Source organism: Podarcis vaucheri (genome assembly GCF_965113315.1).
Source record: "Podarcis vaucheri genome assembly, chromosome: 6".
NCBI classification, from domain to species: domain Eukaryota; kingdom Metazoa; phylum Chordata; class Lepidosauria; order Squamata; family Lacertidae; genus Podarcis; species Podarcis vaucheri.
In genome coordinates this window covers 51,225,827-51,250,648 of record NC_138764.1, presented here as the reverse complement: position 1 = coordinate 51,250,648, position 24,822 = coordinate 51,225,827, and the positions used below count along the sequence as shown (strand labels likewise).

Sequence of the window (24,822 nt, the reverse complement as noted above, 5' to 3'; positions counted from 1 at the left end):
GCGCATAGACCCCAATTATCAAAAATTTATCTCCTTGTACCTGAATCTCCACCGCTAAATATCTTCCTTGTTCATCTTTAAACATCATTTTTGGAGCCCACTTCTCTTTTACATAAATCACAACTCCTCTTTTTTTAACTTTGTCCGACGAAATAAATTCTTGTCCCAATTTTTTATTCATAAGCAGTCTCCTGTGTGCTCTGGTTATATGGGTTTCCTGTAAGCAAATCAAGTCCAGTTGTTCTCTGTACAAAATATGGAATATTTGTCGTCTCTTCAAAGGGCTGTTCATCCCATTACAATTCCAACTAAGGAATTGCAGGGCCATCTTGTTATTTTTCTGGTATTCCTCCAACAGCTCCCAGTTGTTGTTCCTCCTCTGTTGGTGGTGGAAGGTTCTGTCCAAACGAAAGGTTCAGGATGTCTATTACACTCTTTTGCTCAGCGATTGGGTCTACAGTTCCTTTCTGTAAGTCTTCCTGATTTCTTTGCAGGAACCTGTCTTTATCCTGTATCGTCTTTATTTTCACCTTCTTCCCTCTATAGTCAAAAGACAGTCCCTGTGGGAATTCCCACCTGAAGAGAATGGTGTTCTTCTTCAACAGGTAGACCAAGTCCTTATAAGAAGCTCTCAAGTCCAAAATATGTTTAGGAATGTCTTTAAAGATCTGTATCGGTGAGTTCCCAATTTGTAAGGCCTTTTCAAAATGCAGTCTTAGAATTTTGTCTCTTTCCTCCTTCGATCTCAAGGTAATCAGACAGTCTCTCGGCGCCTTTCTGTTCTGTCTTCTGCCCAGTCTAAATGCTGTTGTGATTTTAAATTCGTCTTCCTCTAGATCTTCCCAGGAATCAGCAAACTCTTTCGTTAAAAAGTCCGTAAGATTGTCTCCTTCGTCCTCTGGAATTGATCGTAATTTCAAATTCCTTTCTTTTCTTTGTAGTTCCCACAATGCCAGAGTTGCGTCGTGGTCATAGACCTTCCTGGCAATCGGTTCTAATTTTTCCTGGGTCTCTCCCGCAATAGTTCTAGCTTCCTCCGCAATTTGTCGTGTGGCAGAATTTTCTTGCGTAAGCCTGTTTATAGATTCTGTATTCAGGTCAAGTCTTGTTGTTAAATCTGTCAATTTCTGTGAATTCTCTGTCAGTTTCTTGGTATTTTCTGCCGTCTGCTTTGTTAGATTCTCCAAAGACTGGTTTATCTTAAGAAGGGCTTGCGACACTGCATCCATGGAGACTGCTGTACCTTTTTCTTGTCCTGTTGTCACTGTAGGAGTTATGCCTGAGATCGAGCCTCTTTTCTTGTGTTGCTGTAGCTGTTGTTGATATTGCCTTGTCTTGGCTCTCGTGCTTATCTCGTCTGCTGGGCCACTCATATCCCAAGGTCGTTTCCCACGAGAGCCTTCTCCTAAAGGAAAATTCCACTGTCCCAAAGCGTAGCAACTTTTAATTTACCCTCTAGAGGGAGCAAATCAAGATGTCCGCAAACAAAGGCAAGGAGTATTTGAAAAACAAATTTATCGGGAGGCTTCTATATGTATATTGCAACACTTTCCCATTAGATAAAGTCCCAGCCTTCCCTGATATATTGTGTCCACAAAGTCCCAAAACTTTGTATCAAATAAACAATGAGACTTCCACTTTGTTACTTTCACAGGGGTCTAAAGTCAGTTCAGTGTTCCTTTGTTCTAATAGCAGTTTGTGCCAGGTTGAAGGCTGCAGAAAGTTCCCTTTCCTTTAAGTTGTTCATGCAGCTTATAAAGTCACTTATTCCTCCTGCCCTGCAAGCTAGAGGGGATAGTCAAAGTCCAAATGTCGGATTCAAGCAGTTAAAAACAATATCCCATACGGATGCAGCTCAGTAACTTTCGTTGCTTTAATTGTCATGCAGTCGGGGGAAGGCAGACTTCCTTAATTTTCGCCTTTCCCGTTTTCAGCCTAATTTCAGGTAGTTTTGGCACGAATAGAGGTTCAATCTTACTCACGGGTCTTTTTTGTCCAGATTATTCAGGAAGGGAATCGGCGCTCTCCACTAATGGCGACGCGGCTTCACCCTGCGGGCTGGGTAGCGATTCTCAGCACCGCGCTCCCCGTTGTCGTTCCGGAGCCTTTAAAAAGGCTCTTTCTGCGGTAAAGGGGGGCGCTTCAGGTGCCCACCGAATCTCCTTGTTCACAGGCTCCGTTCCTGTGATTTTAGGGGTCCCCCGCTTGCCGTAGCGGGTCAGACCCGAACTCGCAGAGCCGTCCTCTCTCCGGAGCTCGGAGAGGGAGCAGCCATTAGCGCTGGCGCCGAACCGGAAGCACAAGATTTGTTCTTTTCTTTGTTGTTACCGTAGATAATGATATTATCATTATCATTATATTTATTACAGGGGTACCTCAGGTTACAGATGCTTCGGGTTACAGATGCTTCAGGTTACAGACTCCACTAACCCAGAAATAGTACCTCAGGTTAAGAACTTTGCTTCAGGATGAGAACAGAAATTGTGCAGCGGCGGCAGTGGGAAGCCCCATTAGCTAAAGTTGTACCTCAGGTTAAAAACAGTTTCAGGTTAAGAACGGACCTCCAGAATGAATTAAGTTCTTAACCTGAGGTATCACTGTATATACTCTTCACCATCAGGTTCCAGGGCAGGTTGCAACAATTTAAAAATCAATACTAAAAATACTTCAAACAATTTACAGTCACAGGAATAGGGTGGGTCCTGAAAATGCACATTTTGGGTGTCAAAGGCTAGCATAAAGAGGCATAATATGGCTGCTGTCTTTTGAACCAGCTGAGGTTTCCAAGTTGTCTTCAAGGGTAGCCCCGTGAAGAGCACATTGCAATAAGTCAATTTGGAAGTTATCACAACAGGGAGTACCATTGTCAAGCCATCTCTGTCAAAAAGGAGCTACAGCTGGTAGCCTCATTCAAGGCAGATGGTACCTCCTCCCCTCCCCTCCAGTGTAGAATTTATCATTCCCTGGATCTACTCAGGCAATTCCTAATGGTTAGCTTTAAGAAGCCAACATAGGCAAGGATTAAGGGGGTAAGTGGTCAACCGCCCTTCTTCATGCAATTTGTTTGCATTATCAGGGTGCAATGGAACAGATGGAACAGACAGTATATTGGATACATTGATCTAACTGTGAAACCCAAATCTTTGAATCTGAGCAATTTTGCCCCAAAGTGCCTCTCAGCATTGTTTTAGTGAGCTGCTGAGGGTATCCGAGCAACTCTCTCTTGGCCAGGTGACAAAAGCCCATTTGCCACACAGAAAAACTATTCCAGACTGCTAACTGCAGATGCAATGGTAGTGGAGCAGTAAGTTTTTGCCATCACTGTCGCGTGGTAGGGACAATTATGGAACCTCACATGTGTTCGGCCAGGTTTACACCAAGATTTACACTGCTTGTACTCTACCTGTCAAACTTCCTGTTTTATTGAACACGAGGACACTCAGGAGTGATTGTGTTGAAGACTTATAGCTCACTATTTCACATTATGACCACAGTATCAACAGAAGCACCATCCATATCAGCCAGAAAATCCCCCAGAGCATTCAGGAATCAATCATATACCATAATTATCCAAGGGCGGACCATTTCAGTACATCCTCCACCCCTGCAATGCGAAATTCAGCCCAAACCTTATTAGGGAATGATCCATCCATTACAACACACTCACAATAAGACCCCAATCAGCTGAATATTATCATTCTGCTCTGTGGTATATACCAGGCCACAAAGGTTCCTTAAAACTGTGTTAAACTATAGTTTAGTGCTAAGTCTAAGTATAGCCAGTGAGTTACTTTTATAATGTTTACTCAAGGGTAAAAGTGATTGCTGTGGGTGACTGCATATTATTAAAATCCGTAATTCTTATAACACAACAAAAATATGAGTCATTTAGTTCAAGGTGTTTGTAATTAATTTTCCATTACACACTTCTATAGCCTGCATAAATTCACCCACGAATTTGCCCTTTTTACCCAAGGTGTTTCTATATTTAAGGAACATATTAATTATAAGTAGGTAAAAGTTTCTGGACATAAAACCCTCTTCTTATCCAACTTAAATGTTTCTGAGAGTAATTCATAGATATTAAAATACACACAAAAAACTTGAGCTTGATATCAGGGTTCCAGAAACGTTGGCTGATTTCCTTAACTTTATTTGAATCTCTATGCTTTAGCATGTAATCTGAACGCATATAACTCACAGCTGTTACCAACTAGAGTTTGTATTCTAACCAGAGTTTGAAAGCAGGTTTAAAGTTAGCATCAAAGCTTAACCCAAATGAGAGTTTTGCAGTTGTAATTTGAGTCCTCAAGAAGACATCCAGTAGAGCAATTCTGCGTTGTTCAGAATTGATTCAGAATTGATTAAATCTAGTAGTTCAAAAGCACGTCAAGTGCAAGTAGATAAATAGGTACCACTCTGGAAGGAAGGTAAACGGTGTTTCCATGAACTGCTCTGGTTCGCCAGAAGCGGCTTAATCATGCTGGCCGCATGACCCGGAAGCTGTCTGCGGACAAACGCCATATTCCATTTTAAAATACCCCTGTTCCACTCTCCATCCTCTCCATTCCAGTATAGAAACTGCTGGTGTCACTTGTGGTCTTTGTTGGGTCATCATACCAAATCACACAGACATACACACCCTCAAATCATATGATTCCCACAACCATTTTAGAGGTCTTCCAATGAGGGTAATCCCCACAACCCCTGCAAAATTAGGCTGAATGTGTTCACCTACAGTACACAATCACTTGCAAGCAAGTCTAAAGAGTGCAGACAAGTATGTGTGAAATCGCACATGGGTGATCATTGTACATGTTTGCTCATACACATTTATAACATAGCTAACCAAATGGGAACATCCAAACAAAGAAGGGTTCTGCTACTTGGGTTTGGTTCAACAGTCAGTATACCATTTCAGCTCATATGTGAGAAATAACAAGAGGAGATCAATCAGTTTGATGCTAGCTTATTTCACTTCTCCCTCTCCCTCCCACTTCTTAAATTCAGATTCTTTATCACCTGCGTGTTGAGAATGGAATGAGTAATGATTGCCACTGTGATGGAGGATGTCTGCTTAAATCCCAGTAAGTCATCAAATGGCTGTTATGTACAAAGATAGTGCAGTCAGTAATCAAGCCTTTTTTCAGTAGGGTTAGGGAGCAATGTTATATGTGCATGTTATAGTAGTTACAAAAATGGGTATTTCGCTATAAGCACCACATGTAGATCAAACTGACAGACTCCTTGGGGAATAAGCCCCATCACCTTCTGAATGCAAGACAAGCATAAAACTACTGCAGCAGCAGGGGGGGGGGGAATATCAGTTTGAAAATAATTAAACAGCAAGTCAGCCACCCATAATGATATTCAGCAGTGCACATTAGGGACAGTTTGCTGGGAATGCACAAGAGCACTCCAGTTGTTTAATTAACATTGAAACGGCAGTTCCACAAGAACTAAAAATCCTGTTAATTTATGTGTCTCTTAATGATGCTCATTTAAATACTGTCAACTTTTCTTGGGTTTAATATTCATGATTTCTAGTCATTAAAACACCAAAGCTCCGTTTGCGGATTCATTGCAAAAACACACATTGTTTGATAAGGATGAGTAGGACGACAGTTCTTTAATAAAAGTTAGGGTGCTTCCCTAAAGTGTACATTTCCAAAGAGGTCATGGTGACTCGCTCTATAAATGATCTCACTTTGCTCATTGTGGTAATGCAATAAACCACTTGGGCTTTCTTCAGATTTTACATGTAACTCCAGCTCACCATATGAAAAATTATGTCCATAAAAACAATTACTTTTCCATCATGGAGCATGTTAGCTCCATGGAAATGTGTCTATATATGGAAATTATGTGTTTAAATATAAAAAATAATGCCTTACAGGCCTTGAAATACTGCATCCAATATCATTTGCCTTACAGTTAGCCTTACAGTTTGGCTTCATCAAGAAAAGGAGAGTTTTGACTGGATCAGCTACCATACATGAAAAGTACTGAATTCACAGGTGAGAACTCAAAGGATAGAAATGAAGGAACATGAAACAGAAAAAAGGGAAAGGGAACTGACATTTCTGCCTGTTGCCACTACTGACATGTAGCCCAGTCCTATGTATGTTTATTCAAAAGTGAGTCTAAATTCAATAGGCGTTACCTCCTGGCAGGTATATAGGTATTAAAAATAAATTCAATAGGGACAAATGTAAAGTTCTACACTTAGGCAGGAAGAACCAGATGCAGAAATATAAGATGGGGGACAGCGGACCTGCCAGTAGTACATGTGAAAAGGACCTAAAGGTTTTGCAGCAAAAAAGGCTAATGCTATTCTAGGCTGCATCAACAGAAGTATCGTGTCTAGATCAAGGGAAGTAATAGTCCTACTCTATTCTGCCTTGGCCAGACCACACCTGCAATACTGTGTCCAGTTCCAGGCGCCACAATTTAAGAAGGATATAGACAAGCTGGAACCATGTGCAGAAGAGGACAACCAAGATGATCAGGGGTCTGGAAACCAAGCCTTATGGGGAGCAGTTGAGGAAGCTGGGTATGTTTAGCCTGGTAAAGAGGAGACTGAGAAGAGATATGGTAGCCATCTTCAAATCCCTAAAGGGCTGCCACATGGAAGATGAAGCAAGCTTGTTTTCTCCTGCTCCAGAGGGTAGGACTCAAACCAATGACTTCAAGTTACAAAAAATAAGATTCCCACTAAACATCAGGAAGAAGTTTCTCACAGTAAGAGCTGTTCGACAGTGGAATGGACTCCCTCAGGAGGTTGTGGAGTCTCCTTCACTAGAGGTTTTTAAGCAGAGGCTGGATGGCCATCTGTCATGTATGATCTAGTTGAGATTCCTGCATTGCAGGGGGCTGGACTAGATTATCCTTGGGGCCTTTTTTAACTCTACAGTTCTTTGAGTCTATGATTCTATGGTTTAATATTCATTCACCTGTCTGATTTAAGTCTAAAACGCTGGATGCAGAGTTATGTGCAGATGGGCAGGCCTTTCTGGTGGACTCCTTAATCCATGCCAAATCCTTATCCAGATCAGCTGGATCTGAGGACAAGGTAGAAGAATAGTTTATTAGCTGTATTCCCAAATAATTGAAATGAATATTAATGAAGTTTCAATATTACCATCTATCTGAAAGAGTTTTTGGCAGTGAAGCCTTGGCCAACTATAGAGAAATGTTAAGTGCTCCCAAGAATTATTGCACTAGGCTGAATTTGCAAAATACCTGGGAATTAAATCATTTCCTAGTGAGAGATCAGCATCAAAGCAATTTACCAAATTCTCATTCAGCAGTTCATTTCAATTTGTGTGTGTGTGTTAATTAACAACAAGAACTAAGAACATTCTGTGGATGTAAAATACAATTGTAGTTAAATTATAAAACACAGTTTCTTAATATTCCAAGCACTGTTTAGTAGAAACAACATCAATGCATTCTTATCTCTCTGGAAGTACATTTTTTATTAAAATGAAAAGTTTATTATTTATGATTATCTTAGTGAGAACATAGGCTTATGCCTATATGGAGGAGCTAAAACTTTCATATTCTCTTGTGCCCTATATTTGCCTGGCTGCCTCGTTCACTTATTTGGGGCTCTTTAATGTATTAGCTTCCTCTGGTTATTTTGTACTTTATACAAACAACTGTGAATAAATTGTTATTTGTGTATAGAGAGTACTTTCTCGGCTCTGGGATATGTTAAGGTGAGGCCCGGAAGAAAGTGTTCATTTAGTCCACTTTATTTTAGCTTCTGAAGGGGATGGGTTTATGGAGGCCATTGAAGGTTCAGTTTTACAGCCTCATTCTACCACCTATTGTACTGTAAAGCAGTACTTGGGAGGAAGACCAATGACCCTGACACCAGCAGGTCATTGCTGTGGCCTTGTGAGCTAGCCCATTATCTCACTATGGTTTGACCTCTCTGCCAACCGCTACTACTCTGATTGTGTTTTAATGACTGGGTGGATAGACACAGGCAGCAAGGCAGTTAAACCTAGTGGTGCAGCCATTTTGTAAAAAAAATAGAGTTGCACAGTGTCAGTTCTTGTTCCATGATTCAGTTGCCTTTCGTGCCATTTTGGACAGTTTGCCGTTTCAAATATTACAGCCATCATCACCAGAGATGTCACATACAGCCTGTATGTGGGAGACAAGTGGGCAGAGTGGTTGGGGGCTTTGGCTAGATTAGCATGAGTAGATCAAGAATATGTCTCCCTTGGAACAAGACCAAAGGCAATATTTACTAGGGAGATGAGCAGCATAAAGCTGCCATCTACACAGTGATTACATTACATGGAAATGGACTGATAGGTAAAAGTGGACGTGTTTTGTCTGGAGGAGGATTCAGTCAGGTTAGTCATACCTGAAATCTGGAGCAGTACAAGCCACCAGTGAGAACTAGGCCCCATCTGCACTGTACATTTAAAACAGTATCATACAGTAGTATCTCACTTTAAACAGTGAGAAGTATGATTCCCCTCCCAGAGCTACAATTTCTAGAGTTCCCCAGAGATTGACTGTTAAACCACTCTAAGAATGGAAGGCCTGTGAGGGCAATAGGTGTCTCCTAACAACTCTCAGCACCCTTACTTTGGGAAAAGCCACACACTGTAGCTTTGTGAGGGGAATAGGGGTCTCCTAACAACTCTCAGCACTCTAAACAAACAGATGGAACCAAGATGATAGGTAACAGCGATGGAGGAGAGTCTGTGGACACAATTTTCTGGGAACCAATTGCGCACAATGAGTTCTTGTGATGAGATAAAATTATGTCCGGGAACAATCAAGTTGTTACTTGCTGTGACCCAGCATTAGTTGGTCAATGAAGTGTGGATACACCCAATGATTCCTCGAGGAAGACACTTGTCCGAGTCTTTAAGATGTTCTGTTTTCAGACTAGTGCCCATGAAAGTAGGAATAGCAAAATAAAGGAAGGATTGGGACAAGGGGCTAGTGGCCAGAAAAGTTCAAGGAATTTCTCTCCCAATATAGACCTACTCACATATATCTATTCATCTTCTGGGGTCCTTCTCCAGGTGCCACCACTAAATGAAGTGAATTGGGTGCCACTGGCTACTAAAGTGTGAATTTATCTGCTTTTATTGGGGAATAGTTTGCTGTTTAAATGAAAGTTTTATTGTTCCCCACCATGAAATCTTAGGCTAAAGGGTAGGCTGTAAATATTTCAAATGAACGGATGAAAGGAGGGACATTGTGAAATGTTTTCCCTGGATATTCTCACCTGGCACCCATTTTGAATTCTTTTCAACATCATGCAAAGACCTTTTTATCCTCCCAGACCTTTTAGAAAAAGTGCTTTTAATGCCATTTCCTCTGTCATACATTTTTATATCAGTTTTAAACATTGCTGTTTCATTTTGTTTTAGATTTCACATGCAGCTGTTTTACAGTTTTGGTTTTAAAATGTGTGTTGTAAACTGCCCAGAGAACTCCAGTTATTGGGCAGTATAGAACTGGAATAAATAAATGAACCTGCATATTTGTATACCTGCAGTGAGCTTTAATACTAGGATTGATAGGACAGGTTTGCCCTACGAAGTATGTTGCTAAATCAAACCACTTATTGCATCATTAGAGCTCTGCATACCTGGAAGACTGCAGTGGCCATCTGATATCTCTATAGCAGCCAATTCTCATTGGGTCAGGGTTTCTAGATATTCTTCCTCTTTCTGTAAAGTTCTTTGAGTCACGAAAAAAGACAGCTAAATGTTCTGACTGATGTGGGAGCAGCACATTTATTGGTTTTATTTGCATTCATATGGATGAAGTATTTGTGAATATTTTTCCATATATATATATTAACAGGAAGCGACTGAATGAAATGAAGACAGCAGCTAAAGATGGGAGAGAAGAAGGAGTTTAATTTTACACTGTGTAAAATTAAACTTTGTGGGGAAGTAAACCCTGGGATTTTGGAGAGGACATCAGAAAAACTGAGTTTTTAATATTTAAATTAAGGCAATTATGGTACATAGAGATTCAGGCAAGATTTTGAGGCAAGATGATTTTCCACATCTATATTCATATGGCAAACTGGTTTCAGAAAAGTAACCCTATATCATAATAAATCAAGTTACCACATCCTTAGTACGCTAGACAACTCTGTCATCTTAAAAAAATGATCATATGAATTGGTTTTTAGTCTGCTTAATGGTGAAGTATAATTATCAGAAGCTGGGTAATAAAGAAGCAGCATTTGGCTCATTCCACTTATTCTCATATTTACAGGACAGTTCATGTGATAAATCATGCTATGACTACAACTGCATGTTTTATTCATTCTGCTGTTTATTTTTTAATCCTGCCTTCTATACAGTACATGACGTGTCCTGTCTTGAATACAGGATCTTTTGAGTATCTGTTTACCATGGGAGAATGGCTAACATTTACTATTTTGTTCCTACCTCCTGAGACCTTGAGGGACTGAATTGACCTAGGAGAGTTGTTTTGGGGGGAAACATTAGAAGAGGTGTGGATTTTTGGATCCAATTACCTTTCTTGATTTTACTGGTGGTTCACCACTGAGATGGCCAAGCATTTGATCCCACTTTTAGTTGCTATTTTAATGTTTGGTTGTAACTGGATTAAAAGAATAAAAGAAGAAATCCCAGGGTCCCTAAGATCTAGGTTTGGGGCAAATATTCTCTTAGTGAGAGAAAGCTCCAGCAGAGATTTAAAATCACAAAACATTCAGCAAAGTAAAGAGTGGAAATATGGGCTGCTAGACCTTTAAAATATTGCCTTCTAAATATCTTTCCAAAGTTACCATTTTGTTCTTCTTCTTTTAGCATGGAAAAAAAGCACACATGTGGTAAGTTAAAATTGTTTACTTACAAATGCTTCAAAGGTCAGATTATTGTGCTTTTCCATACAGCAGCAAGAAAAGCCGTGGAGTTTAACTTAGTTTCAAAAAGGTAAGAGTTTGTTAATTATTTGTATAGAAACAGAAAGATGGCTTGACAAAGCCATGCGGTCTAAGCTTGGAGCATTTAGCTCAGACGTCCTTTCTGGCCAGATTCACATGGTGGAAGAGAATAAACAAAGGCTTTGGTAACCCTTCTTCTCAAGGTGAGGGTGTGTGACCTATCTAGGTCTGGTATGAATGCTTACTCTATAGTCTTAACCCCTTTGTACATTAAGTAGAGCTAAGCATGTTGGTTACATGAGGCTACACACTTTTGCATTAATAAGTTTCAGTACTTGAGGTTTCACATGCCTTGTTTGAGGTTTGTGTGCCCTGAATGTAACCTTCCATGTTTCAGTGTGGGTGTCATCCTACCCAACCTTTAAAGCCAAAGACAGTCCACTACAGTGTGGCAACCAACAAGTTCAACAGGACTCAGCTGGAGGTATCCAATGCCCTTGTTCCATTCGTGCACAGAGGAACTTGTCCCTTTCTCTTCCCCTTCACATTCTCCCAAATCTGCTCTGTAGGGTTGTGTGGGGACCCCCCAAAATAGCTTTGGGGAATGCATGGGGAAAGAAAGGAGAGGAAGTTCCATTGCACAAGCAGAAATATTTGAGCTCATGGAGTGACTTTGTGCTACTTTGAATATAAGCCCACTATGGTTCCTTACAGCAGGGGTAGCTGGTGTGGTTCCCGTCACAAGTTATTGGACTACAATTTCCATAAGCCACAGCCAGCATGTTCAGTAGTTGGGAATGATGGGAATTGTAGTCCATTTTTATAAAAAAAAAAAACCACGTGGAAGGCACCATTAGACAGTGGAGAACAGTGCTAAAAACTGAATTGTGGACTAGGGGAAAGAAAGAAAAAAGATTGTGAGAACAAAGCTGATATGAGGCTTGCTACTTGCAGTTACTTTGGGAGCAATTGCCTTTATTTTACAAGCACTGAAATGTGCGAGAATAAGCTCGCTGTTATCATTGGCTGCATTTGGTGCTGAGCTTTTTATTTCCAGTCTCTTATGAACTCAGTGTTTGGCAAAAGCTCAGAGAAATCCCATCTGCTTTAGCATGTGGTAGGAGGTTAATGGTGACAAAAAGTCACACTCCATGAGAGCTTTTCTCATTTCTTCAGTTTTCCTGACAAGTGGCTTTGCCAGCTTTCAGGCCTCCTTTTCCCACAAAGGGCATCAATGTTTCATTAACCCTTCCCCCTCCAGAAGATGGCCTGTTTTATGTCAGGAACGCCACTCCTTTTTCCTGCACCTTCTGCTTTTCGCAGGCAGGGCTGTATGGGGCCCCTAATTTAACACAGTTTGGGCAGAGACCGTTTCTTTTCTTTCTTCAAATGCCAAGGTGAAGCCCAGTAAACTCCTCACATTGCTTTGTGCCATTCCATCAAGGAAGGCGAGAAAGAACTTCCATTATTGAGCAGGTCACCATTCTTTCCTGATGTCAAGTGATGAGTTTCCAGACTGTAACCATGCTGACATTTGCTGATGCCCTTAGAAAGCTGAAGCATTGAATTGAGTCATAAATGACTTTTTGACTGAGCTCAGTCTTGCTTCTTGTGAATTTTGTTACTTCGCTTGATACAGATTACTACTGAAGGGTTCTGGGAACAAAATAAAACATCAGCTCATTTCCTATGGTATAAACAAATGCCGTGGATAAGAAGAGAATCATATGCCTGGTATTTGTGTCAATTTTTTTAAAATCACAACTAACTGTATTGGTGGCTGCCTAATGCGTGTAATAAGACATTGGCAGAATTTGGGGCATGCAGTGAGTGCCTGGTACCTTACCAAGTGAGAGAAATATATACATATTAGAGTGGAAGGTTGAGAGAAAGATGTGTGTGTGTGTGATAGAGGGAGAGAGATAATAATAATAATAATAAATTTTATTTATATCCCGCCCTCCCCAGCCGAAGCCGGGCTCAGGGCGGCTAACAACAATAAAACAGTACAAAAGTACAACATAAACAACATTCTAAAATCATTCATTATAAAAATTAATTAATTCAAGCCACTAGCAACCATTGGGCCAGAGCTCTGCGAAGATTGCCGAGGGAGGGAGTTAGGCTGTGCCCTGGCCAAAGGCCTGGTGGAACAGCTCTGTCTTGCAGGCCCTGCGGAAGGATGTCAAGTCCCGCAGGGCCCTGGTCTCTTGTGACAGAGTGTTCCACCAGATCGGAGCCACAGCCGAAAAAGCCCTGGCTCTAGTTGAGGCCAGCCTAACTTCTCTGTGGCCTGGGACCTTCAAGATGTTTTTATTTGAAGACCGTAGGTTTCTCTGTGGGGCATACCAGGAGAGGCGGTCCCGTAGGTACGAGGGTCCTAGGCCATATAGGGCTTTAAAGGTTAAAACCAGCACCTTAAACCTGATCCTGTACTCCACCGGGAGCCAGTGCAGCTGGTATAGCACCGGGTGAATGTGATCTCGCAGCGAAGACCTCGTAAGGAGTCTCGCTGCAGCATTCTGCACCCGCTGGAGTTTCTGGGTCAGTCTCAAGGGCAGCCCCACGTAGAGCGAGTTACAATAATCCAGTCTGGAGGTGACCGTCGCGTGGATCACAGTGGCTAGGTCAGGGCGAGAGAGGTAAGGAGCCAACTGCTTAGCTTGGCGGAGATGGAAAAATGCCGCCTTTGTTATAGCTGCAATCTGCGCCTCCATGGAAAGGGAGGTGTCGAAGATTACACCCAAACTCTTAACGGACGGTGCTGGCACTAATTGCGCCCCCGCAAGAGATGGGAGTTGCCCCCCCAATCCCATATCGCCCCGTCCCAGCCAGAGGACCTCTGTCTTCGAAGGATTTAACTTCAACCGGTTCCCACGTAGCCATCCAGCCACAGCTTCCAAGCATCTGATCAGTGTGTCTGGGGCCGAGTCAGGATGGCCATCCATCAACAGATAGAGTTGGGTGTCATCGGCATACTGATGACAACCCAGCCCAAAACTCCGAACAAGCTGGGCGAGGGGGCGCATAAAGATGTTGAAAAGCATCGGGGAGAGTATCGCGCCCTGAGGTACTCCACACACCAAGGAGTGGCGCGATGACAATTCCCCCCCAAGCGCCACCCTCTGTCCCCGACCAGAGAGAAACGAGCGCAGCCATTGAAGGACTGTGCCCTGGATCCCCACGTCGGTAAGGCGGTGGTCCAAAAGTTCGTGATCGACCATGTCGAAAGCTGCTGATAGATCTAGAAGAATCAGCAGCCCCGACCCGCCTCGATCCAGCTGTCTACGAAGGTCATCTGTTAGGGCGACCAGAGCCGTCTCGGTCCCATGACCAGCGCGGAAGCCGGACTGGAATGGATCCAGAGCCAATGTTTCATCCAGAAACCCACCAAGCTGTTCAGCAACCGCTCTCTCAATCACCTTACCCAGGAACGGGAGATTCGAAACCGGGCGGTAATTGGATAGATCTAAAGGATCTAATGATGTTTTCTTTAAGAGCGGGCGCACCACTGCCTCCTTCAGTTCCCCTGGGAATGTCCCCGTGCCAAGGGACAAATTGATGATATCCCCCAGGAGGGCCCGCACCTCGTCTGGACACGCTCTAATCAGCCAAGACGGGCACGGGTCGAGAGGACAAGTGGTGGGCTTTCCAGCTCGGAGGAGTCTGTCCACATCGGCTGGGGATATCTGGTCGAAGTGGTCCAATACTGGACCCGAGGACAGTCGAGGGGCCTCCAGTTCCTTTATTGTATCCAAATTGGCAGGGAGGTCATGGCGGAGCGACAAGACCTTCTCCGCAAAAAAGCTCGCAAATGCCTCACAGCCGTGTGTCAATTTGTTATTTAAATTTGGCTGTCCCTCAAGGGACGTTAAAGACCTGATTATGCTAAATAATTGCGCTGGGCGAGAGCTAGCGGATGCAATGGAGGCCGAGAAGTATGACTTCTTAGCAGCCTTCACCGCCATCTCGTAGGTTTTCATAAAAGCCCTATAAGATGTTCTTGAGGCTCCGTCACGGGCACCCCGCCATACTCGCTCTAGCCGTCTGAGGTCCCGCTTCATTTTCCGAAGCTCCTCGGTAAACCAGGGAGCCCGGTTTCTGCGGGGTCGCAGAGGGCGCTTAGGTGCGATCTCATCGATGGCTGCCAGGAGCTGGGCATTCCAGCCCTCAACAAGCTCAGTCAATGAGTCGCCAGGGGGAGCAAGGTCCCGCAAGGCTTGGCGGAATCTCTCGGGGTCCATCAGCCTCTGCGGGCGAGCCCAAATTGGCTCGCCACCTAAGCAGGGTGGGGGTGGAAAGTCAATCCTGGCTTTCAGAGCGTAGTGATCAGACCATGGCACCTTCGTCGAAGGAGACATGATCACATCTATACCGACGCCAAAGATCAAATCCAGCGTGTGGCCTGCTTGATGTGTGGGGCCCGAAACAAACTGGGAGAGCCCTAGTGTCGCCATGGAAGACACCAGGTCCAGAGCCTGTGAGGAGGGAGTGGCATCGGCATGGATGTTGAAGTCCCCCAATACCAATAGGTTAGGGAACTCCAAGGCCCAGCCGGCCACCGCCTCCAGCAGGCCTGACAGGGTGGCTGCTGGTGCGCTAGGTGGCCGGTACACCAGCCAGACAGCCAAGCTCTCCTCGGAGCCCCACACTAGGCCAACACAGTCGATGCCGGAGATCGATGGCGATGGTAGAGCCCTGAAAGGACAATCTTCCCGGATTAATAATGCCACCCCTCCCCCCCGGCCCACAGTCCGCGACTGGTGGAGGACAGAGAAACCCGGGGGCGCCATCTCTCGTAAGGTAACTGTTGCCCCTTCGCGCACCCAGGTCTCCGTCACACAAGCCAGGTCGACCCCCTGCGAGATAAAGAAATCTCGCAGGGTGGCGGTTTTATTGCCTATAGACCTGGCATTGCACAGCACCAGTGACGGAGGTGAGTAATCCTTGCTCACCCTACCCTCGTCCCTCGGGATGGGGCGCAGATTGGAAAGGGTACGAGCGTATCCATATCTCGATCCCCTTCGCCTGTAACATCTGCCCCCACCGCCATACCTCCCTCGCCCCTCCACGGTAGCAATCCCAGGCCTCATAGTGGCCTCCATTGATGGCAATTAATATTATTCTTTCGCAGCCTAGAACAATAAAACCTTAAAACAGTAAAAACAAAAAACAAAAACAACCCAGAAAACAATAAAACAATACAAACAAAAACTGCAAAAATTACAAATTCATCAAAATCTAACAAATTCCCCAGCCCACCCAAACATCCATCCCACCCCATATATAGAGTCGAAAGGGAAAGGAAATATTAAAAAACAAAAACAAAACAAAACATGTTAAAAAGGGCTCTGCACTCCTCCGGGTCCTCCTGGGCAGTAGCAGCATCAATGGCAACAACCATCCTTGTTATGGATAACTTATGATCAGAGAGATCTTATGATCAGAATCTCAAAACACAACATTTACAATGGTGCTTGTGATCACCATTGGCCAAGTGAGGGACTACAGTGCAATCTTACCTATACATGCCTACTCAAAATTCAGGTCCACTATTTTCAGTGAGTATTACTATCAGCTATCTGTTTATACGATTGCATGCTTACTCTTTTGTTGCTTGGCAGTCAAAATAAGGATGGATTTGGCCCCGGGGTTTCTTCCTTGTGCAAAAGTCGTATGGCGCTAGAGCTTGTGCAAGTGGCCTCGCAAAATTAGCCACCTATTTCTGGTTAGAGAAATTATGGGGTTGGAGAGGTACTGTTTCACCAGATTTATCCTGGGGAAGAAAAATTATCCAACAGTGTCTTAAAAGGTGATGCTCACCTTCAGCAGTGGCAATAGTGCAGCTTATTTCTTTTTTCCAAAGGGAGTGTTGGTGGTTGCTGCTGCTGAGCCTTTTCACTGGCACTGTCCACAATGCCCCAAAATGTTGTAGCTGTTGCCTGCCCCTCCAGACTTTGGGGTATCATGTTAAAGGGGTCCGGAAAGAGTTGGGGTTCTTACTTGATGTATGTCATAGGACCCCCTCACCTCTGATTGATGTCTACAAGGTGTACATCCAGCAAGTGGGATGGTTGTCAATGGTCATACCCAGTGCCTATGCCAAAACCTTTACACCTGTAATCAGTAAAGTTGTGGCCTGATTTGACCCAAAGTAATGTTGCCCTATCCGTTTATGGGAGTCAGATATTGGGGGGTGGGGGGGTGGGGGGGTGGGAGGGTGGCGGCACCTGGCCCTTGCAACTTGCTTAACCAACTAACCTGGTTCTGGTGTAAATGGGCTGACTCATCAGCACAGGGAGAAGAACGAAGCATACTACTACTATCACCAGGTGACTGCTGACCAATCATACTAGACAAGAACCACAGCTCCTGCCACTGCAGCTGGCCAGCCCAAAACACAGTGTGGTCTGTGCAGGTGATGATGGGCGATCAGGCACACAATTTCTGCTGCAGCTAGCATCCCCAGGTAATTCAAGATAGGGGATGTCGTCACACCAACAGTAATGCTTCTTTTGCCACAGCAATCATGCTGTTAGTTTTGTTACCACCATATTGTTCTCCCCTCCCCCTTTTTCTCTCTCCTTTCAAACAACTGGAAGAAGCCAGGAAAAGGGCAAAACAGCACAGTGGAAGAAAATGGAGGAAAGGATAGACAACACACTGCACATCTTAGCTCGGAGTCTGAGCACAGCCCTGACCCCAAAATGTAGCTTGGAGAGGGAAGGGCAGTGGCAGATGGGCTGCTGCTGCCACCACCTCTTCTGATGCTGCCTGAGGAAAGCAACTTAGTTTGCCTCATTATGAAGGTGGTTCATTTCTTCATCCCCTTCATTTTGCACCTTTCATTTTAGATCAGCTGGACTCTTTTCATCTCTTTATTCCTGCTCTTTTTACTCTTCTGCCTTTCTTCCACTCTCTTTTAGGAGGGTGTAGACAGCTTCTGTGCACAACATACAAATTGCTTCCAATGTTCTCATTTTGTTTCCTTTGGGTATGCTTGCTAACTTTTAGAGTGCAAAGATGCCTGCACCCATCACATCCTGTTCAGCCATTTTGAGATGCGATAGCCTCAAATGCCATTTCTGCACTTAGATGATTATCTTAATAGCCCTTGAAACATCATTATTTGTTAATGTGCACTTAAACAAAGGGCAGTCATAAACGTCCCATTGAAAGTGGGGGGAGGAATTGGCAGCAGTATTTAAGAATGCATTTAGTCCATTAGTGTACACCACATACATAAGAATAAAAAATGAAGGATCTGGTATTTGTTTCTATCATTATACAGCAGTTTTATATTTACTGCCAAACCTTGGTCTAATAACTCTGCATGCTGAAAAATGAAAGCAACCTTTCTTACTTACAAGTGGCCTCTGAATACCATTTTGCTAGAATCCAAGTGGGGAGTCTGCATTCCACAAGGGTCCTTCAGGAGGGCTTCACATCGGCAACTGGTTGGCCACTGTAAAAACAGGGTGCTGGGTTAGATGGCCCATTGGACTCATATGTTGTGTATTTCCAAGAAAAGAAAAGAAAAAGAGAAAAGAAAAAGGCTAAAGTTTTAAATTTTCAAAGGTCCTTATAGAAACAAAGGTTTATTCGCAATAGTTTCTCTATCTTGAAAATAGCATGTAGCCATACAAACTTTCTCTTTATAGCAGATTCACAATCCAGATCCTCCCCCTCCCCCCCCCGTTGTGTTTTTTTGCCTGGTTTATTGAACTTTCCCCAATTCTAATAATTATCTTGAACAAGAAACCTGCAAAATATGCCTGCTTTGTTTCAGAAAATAATGGCAGTGGCCGCTACCAGCAGATGCCCATGTCATACTATCTTTTGTCAAAGTCTTTCTACAATTGCCTTCTCTGTGGTTATTCAGCCACAAGGGAGACAGCTTTTCAGTAGTGGTACCCAGTTTTGCAAGCCCCTTCCTAATGATAAGGAAGGGGCTCGCAATGGCAAGCCTAATGGCAAGCTCCTTGCCATTCCAAAGCATGTTTATTTATCTAGACGCTTTAAATTGTCTAAGCCAAGGATGTGGCCCTCCTAATTTTGTTGGACTGCAAGTCCTGTCACCCTTGACCATGGGTTGTTTGGGCTGTAGCTGTTGAGAGCTGGGGTTCAACAACTGAGGAACCACATTTCTCCCACCCCTGACCCAAGCTCCAGTTTACTTGATATTTTAAAATAATTTTGAGTATCCTTGTAAAAAAAAAATACTACAATTAATGGATTATATCCAGTCATGTTGCTCAGCTGACAACAAGGCTTCTGTCAGCAGAAGAAGGATGGTAGCCACTGCCAGTGATTCCCTCTCCTGTTGCAGCCCCCCCCCCATACCTCCCAGCCCTCTGCCATAGATATAGGACGGCTCAGAAGGGGAAACTGCCAGAAATTCCTTCCCCCTTTTGCTAAAAGAAGCTTTACTGTCAGCTGAATAATACTGTGAGACACAGCCCAGCTGGTATTCAACATGAACGCTTGAGATCAAAAGTCAAATGTGTTAAATGTGGCCTGATTTAGCAAAAGATACTGAGTTTTTGGAGATGTAGCGTCTGATCCCAAAACTCTTCAAGCAGTAAAGGGCCGTCTGACACCGCTGCCCTTTGGGAAGCACATCAGATGCAGTCCCCTACTCTGGTGGGGCTGCCAATGTTATTTGATTTTGTGAGAGCATGCATATTGTTGTACACTGCTCTGGAATCTGAACTGAACAATGGCTATGCAGATGTTTCAAATTAATAAATGCTATACCCTTTCTGAAGGGACGCGGGTGGTGCTGTGGGTTAAACCACAGAGCCTAGGACTTGCTAATCAGAAGATCAGCGGTTCGAATCCCCGTGACGGGGTGAGCTCCCGTTGCCCAGTCCCTGCTCCTGCCAACCTAGAAGTTCGAAAGCACGTCAAAGTGCAAGTAGATAAATAGGTACCACTCCAGTGGGAAGGTAAACGGTGTTTCCGTGTGCTGCTCTGATTCGCCAGAAGCGGCTTAGTCATGCTGGCCACATGACCTGGAATCTGTGTGCTGGCTCCCTTGGCCAATAAAGCGAGATGAGCACCGCAACCCCAGAGTTGGTCACGACTGGACCTAATGGTCAGGGCTCCCTTTACCTTTACCTTTTATACCCTTTCTGATAGCCAAGGAGAGGCAGCCGGTGTCTGTTGCTCTCTGCCAGTGTCTGAAAGGCCTGATGCTGAAGGGAATCCTATCAGCCCCAACTTGCATAGCCAATGGTCAGGGATGATGGGAGTTGGAGTCTGGAAGGCACCAGGCTCAACTCCCCTGATACATGCTGTATGAGAACAAGCCAGAGGAAGACTAGTTCTTATCAGCATATCATGGGTGGGGATGAAGATAGCATTAACTAGGTAATTCTGTTCATATCCTCCAGTGCACTGAGCCTTATTTCCTACTTGCATTTGCAGCAACAGCATTTGTTAGCTTTGGGTTTGCCCATTCTAGAAACACAATTAGCATAGGCTAAATATGATTTCTGATGCAACGTATTGTTGTTGTAGTAATTCTTATCAGTGGGAGGCAGCCACATTAATACAATGGTAACTAATACCTGGTGCTTGGAAGGCGGTAAAATAAAAAGCTACAGAACATGCCAAGCAAATTATCCATTGCTGAACGGGGAAAGAAAATTTTCTTCCTGATTTCCACAGATGATCAACTTATGCCTTGAAGCATTAGACTTGATTACGCTAATCATTATTTTAGCTTACATAGCTACAAACTTTATTAGTGTTGCCCAGTGACTTTGCTACTTTGGGAATTTAATCAAATGGTTAGAGTAAATGGAGCTATTTGCTTTATCCCTAGAGGCGTGCATATATATATATATATATATATATATATATATATATATATATCCACTTCAAATATCATTGAAATAAATATTTGACTCTATACCCCAGTGAATTTTAGAAGGTTATTTATTTATTTATTTATACTCCACATACTCTGGCTGTATCTTAGCCATTGCAATTTCTCAGGGGCTTCTTCTACAGTTTCAGTAGCTTTGGGGCATTTATAATACTGGGTGCCAAACTCTGGTTTTTATAATATTTTGCCTTGCACTACAATAGATGTGCCATAGTATTGTTTTCTTCTCCACCCTGCCACTTGATAGCCAGAGCTGAGCTGGATGTTGAGGTTTTAAGAGTTCCATATTTTAATTTGCTTTTAATAATTAATGTATATGTGGCTTTGCTTTTAAAATATTATTCTCCACCTATGCTTTTACAATCCTTGCTGGAGGCCTTTTGGTACAAGAGGGAAATGCTTTGGGATACTGATTTCTACTTTTTACATACTATATGCTGCTCACAGAGCTGGCCCAAGACATTTTGCTTCCTGATGTGGAAAAGCAAATGTCACACAAAAATCAGGTTGCATAATAATACCTAAGGCCAGCCAGGTTATTTAGGCACCTGAGGCAAAAAACCAAAAATGAAAAATGAAACTAATCTCCTGCTTCTTGGAAGAAAACAGAATAATGATGAATTAATAAGTTTTTGCTGCCCTTTCATGACACTCAGAATCATCCACCTGATGCACCTGCCTCACTCTGTCTAATGGTAGAGCTGGCTCTGGCTACACATCTAAACTATACACCAAAATGCCTTCAGGAGGGGGAAAGTGTGAACATAGAACGGAATAAACCACCAATGGGAGATGTATTGGTGCATTCATTGTTGGTTCAAGGGGGGCGGGGAATTGACGCGCAGCGTAAATTAATAATGCAGAGTTTTAAAGAATAAAAGCTTTACTGAGTTAAAATAAACTTATTTATAAACAACGTGGTTCCAAACAATTTGACTGAGATTACATACTGACTCTGTTCACAGCTGAGGCAGACAGACTCTCACTGAAATCTTACAGAGAGCACAAAGTGAAACTGGTTGCTAAGTCACGTGTCAGAATGACTCAACAGTTAGCTGTTAGGCTTGAATAACTTTAGTAGGCCCAAATGACTGTGCAGTCCCAGCACTTCCCGGCCTGCTTTGCTGCTTCTGCTCTAATGTGTCTTTGTCACATGACAAAAAATGTATAAAATAAGAATTCCTGCACGTTAAGATCCAAGTTTGGGACATGCTCGAAGCAGATCCCTAAAGTAGACAATACTGACCTAGATGGAGCAATGGCCTGACTGCTGCTATGATGGAGCATCCCTAAAGCACTGTGCTTAGCCAACTGCCACCTTTGCATGCCCAAAGGCTTCATCTCTTCATATATTTTTTTCTATTTTTTTATTAGTTTTCCAAATTTATAACAAACAAATAGAAAAAGAACATCAAAAACAGACAGACAAACAAACAAGCATTTATCTTGACTGTAATTGTAGACATGTTATTTCTATGTGCCTAGTATAGTAAAACATTGGTTCTTTTCCTCCTGCATTCTGGGAATTATTTCTATCTTCACTTTGCTTCTAAAACAGACTATAAGGCCTGTTTATAATCAATCACGCTTCTCTCCCTCTCTTTCACGCACAAGGCTAAAGGTCTGTGCCTGGCACAGATCCTTTTGTATATCATTCCTTACATACCACACTTGTCTTCTTTAGTTCACCTTTAGTTCACAATGATGTGTAAATCACAATGATGTGTTAATCCTCAATGTATAATTAATTGTGTGAGTTTATATAACAATCTAAACATTAGTAAACACCTTAGTCATAACATTATCAATCTTAGTCATAGGTGGATTAAGAGCTTATATGCCTGTCTAAATACAGCTCTAACATTCTGTCTTTCATGTGCCAAAGATCTATGAAGCTATGTAAGCCCGCCTTACATACAAATGAGCCAATAGGATTTCAGTTTCTTTGTCTTGTATTGAGCCAATCAGCCACTAGCACATTCGTGGCCATGCTTGTTGTAACTTTGAATAAAAGGAGATGCTGTGAGGCTGGAGAAAGAAGAATCTCTCTCTCTCTCACTTTCATCTGGCACACACGCAAGCTCTCTGAAAGAAAATATCTCGTTGTCTGTCTTTATTCATCTCTACAAACCCCCAAAATCCACAGTAATAATTCCACTTTTGTTAACATTGTGGCTGAGTTTCCATATAAATCATTGTAGCAGTTTTCCAAAACTATTTTCACATAAAATTTACTTAGTCAATTAACATCTTTCTTTCTTTCCATTTTAACTTTAAGCATCTTATTCTGCAACATCACATATTGAAATCCTAGGCCTATCTGATATTCGAAAGTATTTCTATTGAAATTATCTTAACATATTTAGCTAAATAGTCTTTAAATTTCTTCCATTCCTCTTGGTACTCCTCCTCCTCCTTCTGGTCCGGACTCTTCCTTTTTTTTTAATGAATTTTTTATTGGTTTTACAAAGTTTTAATAAACATAAACAAACAAACAAACACACAAACAAACATGTATAATTTTATATCCTTTTTTCCCTTAAACCTTACTTCATCGACTTCCCCATACCTCCCCTTTCTACATCCCAATTTCCAAAATTATTTCAGCAAAAGGCTTCATCTCTTCAGCAGGAGGACCTGGAGTGGGGCTGATTCTTTGTAGGGTTAAGATCAGCACAGGCCAACACCTGAGGCAACACAAACCCTGTCACAGCAGGACAAGACAGCCATTCACAAGCAACCTGCTCCACCTACATCACCTCAAAGGGATTCAAAATCCAGATTAACACCCGTGTCTTAATCATGTTGACTTAATCATTTGTGAAACAATTGGAAAGAAAAGCTTTCCAATGTTCAGCACTGGAGCAATTACACCTTTGAGCCTCACACCTTCAAGATCGTGTCCCTTCTCACTGGGCTCATATGCCATGTGGAGTAGTATGCATCTTCTTAGGGATGGTGACACACAGAAATTCAGCCTGGGCTTCACTCCCACAGAGACAGGAAGATCTGATGCTAGTAGCTGCTCAAGTTTCCAGCCATTAGACATCACAGAATCTAGCTCTTTCTGGAGTTGTAGCACCCTGTAAACATAATTTACTGGCACCTGTAAATATTCCGCTTCTTCAAGTATAGCTTTCCCTGTGAGATTTCCATGTCAGAGATAGTGGAGCAATGGTCCAGGTTGCATTTCTGTCTATTAAGTCACCAGCTGTGACTTGTTGGAGTCAAGGTACAGCTGGCCTGGCAGAGGCAGAAAAGAAAGCTTTTGGGGTCCATGCAGAGCATCTGCCAGGTGCCACCTACACTCAGCCAGATCAGTTCCTGGGGGTGCTGACAAGAGAGGGAGGGGCAGGAATAGCAACTCCCTTGCAGTTGTGAAGAAGAGGAGCTGCAACAGCAGCAGGAAGCAGAGGTAGACCTGGGGTCCACATTAAAAAGAAAGGCACAGTCCCATTTGTTTTTCAGTTTCTCTCTCCTGTTGGCCCAGAAAAAGTTCGTGTCTTTTAAAGGCTGTTCTTTCACAATACAGGAGCATGTCTATAATAATGAACAGTACTTTTGAGCAGCTTTTGAAGCCACTTTTGAAGAAACGGCTTTGTATTCCATTATCTTTTCACAATGGAGAGTAGTAGGTTTTTTTCCCTCCAGTTTCCAGACAAATCTGTCAGTTCCATGAGACCAATATATTCTTTCAGTGCAGCTGCTTGTTCCATGTTGAATTAATTCAAATGTTATCTGTCAGACCTTCCTCTGTTTGAACCCCATTACTAGAAGCCCCGTCTTCAAGGAGATGTGCATAAACTGCTACTTCTCCTACACTCCTCCCTGCCTCCTGCTGCTTGTTTTGCCTCCTTCCATCTCCCCCTCCATTCCTAACTTTTTCATTCCTCTAACTGTGGAGTATTTATTCTAAACAATTCCCTTTTACTTGTGTGCCTCTGAATTGCAAACTGCCCTGTTTCCCTGCTGAATGTTGTAATCTCCTCATTTGCACCCCTTCAACTTGTGTAGATTTATTTCCTTG

General features: G+C 43.0%; 1 long non-coding RNA gene across 3 annotated transcripts in view; it reads right to left on the bottom strand.

Annotated features, from left to right (window-relative positions):
- The window catches only part of LOC309534572, an 88,170-nt gene extending 64,353 nt beyond the window's left edge, over nt 1-23,817 (bottom strand). Inside the window, exons 1-2 of one of the 3 annotated variants that reach the window (XR_014220785.1) lie at nt 23,685-23,817; nt 18,271-18,368 (exon numbers count right to left, since the gene is read on the bottom strand). This is a non-coding gene — a long non-coding RNA (uncharacterized lncRNA). Of the gene's footprint in view, nt 1-18,270; nt 18,369-21,745; nt 21,814-23,684 lie in introns of those variants that run through there. The other 2 variants (XR_014220786.1, XR_014220787.1) reach the window with 2 other exon arrangements.
- Nucleotides 23,818-24,822: the final 1,005 nt, after the last annotated feature.